A 2,500-nucleotide genomic window follows, 5' to 3' on the forward strand; every position below is an offset into this window, starting at 1 on the left:
ATATTTTAAAGCAATCTCTTACCTGATTTATCTCTTTAGCTTGACAGTGCTGTTCATAATGGCACTTTCCTTACCGATGATCTCCTAATGTCTGAACATTTCAAAAGTTCCATCGCTTCTTTTATGTCCGCATATGTTCGCGCGCTTCATGCGGCAGAAAGCACGGCTGCCTTTCACGGGTCTTCTTTTGTCTTATCAGTTATATCAAGTCTAGAATATGTTAATACTTTCACATTTACATGAATTTTATTGTTTTATTCGACGTTGTTTCATCATATGACAATGATCATTCTTGTAGCTTTACCGTCATCTTATATTGGCAATAGCGTAGGATGAAGATCAAAAGTATTATTTTCCATTGGCATCACTCTTTTTAAACAAATATTGGTAGTACATGGGAAGCTGATAAAGATATACACACACATATACATACATACATACATACATACATATATATGTATATATATATATATATATATATAAGTATATATATCTGTATGTATGTGTATCACCGTACCTTGCCGGGTTTCCAAAGGGAAACGGAGCATTGTTATCTAAGCCAACCTATTGCAGCATTTGATATCAAATATCTGTCAACATAGTATTGGTGAAGAAACAAACAAACGTAACTTGGACAGACTGCCATCGCTTGGACACCCTCAGGGCGACGAAGGCGCGGACGCCGCGGCCAGGGCACGAGGCGAGTCCCCCCTCGGCCGGAGCGCGTTTTCTTCGGCGCCGCAACAACACGGGGCCGAGGGAGGTTTCACAAGCGCCCGAGAACATCACTGAGTTCTGCTAAGAGGAAGGCTCGGTCGAGGGCTTAAAAATTGTCTTGGTAAGCCAGTATCCACGTAGGAACTACAAGAACCGTCCATGATCATCCACAGTTAGGTAATGTAAGTATATGGGGCAGTAAGTGACGACGTAATTGTTTTGGATTCTTAGGCCAATGCTGCATAGTGACAGTTCCTGAGAACATCGGATTCAATTAAAAGTTCAGTTTTATGGTAAAAATGATTACCATCAAATGATTTACCTCACAAGTACGACCCCGCGAGCTACACCAATGGCACAAGTGACCTTGAGTAGCTAATATCACGAAAAAAAGACTTATGACACTTTTATACGTTGCTCGTTGCTCATTAGCAACATTCTCAGTCCAGATAGCTTTAGGAGGCCTGAAATGTACCAGGATATTGAAGGAATTCAAGTAGACTGATACAATTGGAAACTGGTAATGGTTGGCCCCGTAGTTTGTCTACAGGGATATGGGAAAAATATATGCAGTCATTAGCTTTTCATATCTGTTGATCATTGTGGATTAGGGATGTGTGTGGCCCCAAGGATCATCAGGCAGCTGAGATAAGTGTATCCAAGGAGGGTACTGGAAGCTCTTGCCAATAAGACACCAAATTACTGGTAGATAGTGTGATGTTGATCTATCAGAGCAAATTCAGTTTCGGGCATACATTTAGAAATGAAAAACTAACATCTTCGCGTTAAGAAGAATGATTTTTTCCCTGAAGTTTTGTTTTTTCATCATATGGGGTATGTGTTTTTAATCCACTTATCTTTTTTCACCCCATAAGTCACCTGTTATGACATCCAAGATTGTGTTCATTAAATGATCAGTGACAGGTGAACGAGTCATAAATCTTTTGAGTATGATGTAAGCTATCCATGCATAAGGATTTTGCCAGGGTATGGCAGACAGTTATTATGTTAATATAGAACTAGAATTATGATGGAAGCTTATCTTTTGTGGACCATATACAGTATACTTTCCTTGGCCTCATCGTGTAATTAATGTGATTTTATCATAAAGTGTCAGTTATATCCTATGCTTGTGTTACTTACATATACATGAAAAGTGTTGACCTCAAGTAGGGCAATGCAATCCAAGATTGAGAAAAGCAGGTTGCACATATGTACTGTGGCCAACAGCAAGCTCAGCATGGCTATCCTACCCTGTTGGATTTGACAGAAAGAGTTATAGATATATCAAGAATCGTCTTGTTGGCTAGTAAAAAGTTTATTTGGGAATAGCAAATTTGTTATCTGCAAGATTATATGCCAATATTTCAAATAGTAATGATGAATACTCTTTCTTTACAAATATTTTATGATAGCCTATGTTTAGACTATAAAACTTGAAATACCCTTTTCTTATTCACAAGTATGTGTCATCAATGAATCTATATAGTTCATCGTACAGACTAAGGATAGGCACATGATTATATTAGACCTGTCCTTACAATGCTGTGAACTCCTTTTATCAAAATAGGGTATCTGTATATTACTTGTTGCTTTGGGAAAGGAAATCTACACATCCTGCTTTGTGTATATATGCACTGATGATAATATTTTTTGTGATAGATTTGATGTGCATATATTTTTTGTGAGCTTGTAGTATGTCTGGGGTATTTAGGTATGATCCTGATATATTTAATTTATATTGTGCATTTATGATATTTATGAATTTAATGATTACAGTAAG

At 37.5% G+C, this 2,500-nt stretch overlaps 1 protein-coding gene across 3 annotated transcripts in view; it reads left to right on the top strand.

The window, feature by feature from the left end:
- The first annotated feature begins 732 nt into the window (after positions 1 to 732).
- Positions 733 to 2,500, top strand: part of LOC125038167 (WD and tetratricopeptide repeats protein 1-like) — a 23,431-nt gene continuing 21,663 nt past the window's right edge. For 2 of the 3 annotated variants that reach the window (XM_047631524.1, XM_047631526.1), the window contains exons 1-2: positions 734 to 899; positions 2,497 to 2,500. The exon at positions 2,497 to 2,500 is cut by the window's right edge and continues 162 nt beyond it. The gene's annotated coding sequence lies outside the window, so the exon portion shown is untranslated. Of the gene's footprint in view, positions 900 to 2,496 lie in introns of all 3 variants that reach the window. The other variant, XM_047631525.1, reaches the window with a different exon arrangement.

This window comes from Penaeus chinensis, chromosome 24 (assembly GCF_019202785.1).
Source record: "Penaeus chinensis breed Huanghai No. 1 chromosome 24, ASM1920278v2, whole genome shotgun sequence".
Lineage (NCBI taxonomy): Eukaryota > Metazoa > Arthropoda > Malacostraca > Decapoda > Penaeidae > Penaeus > Penaeus chinensis.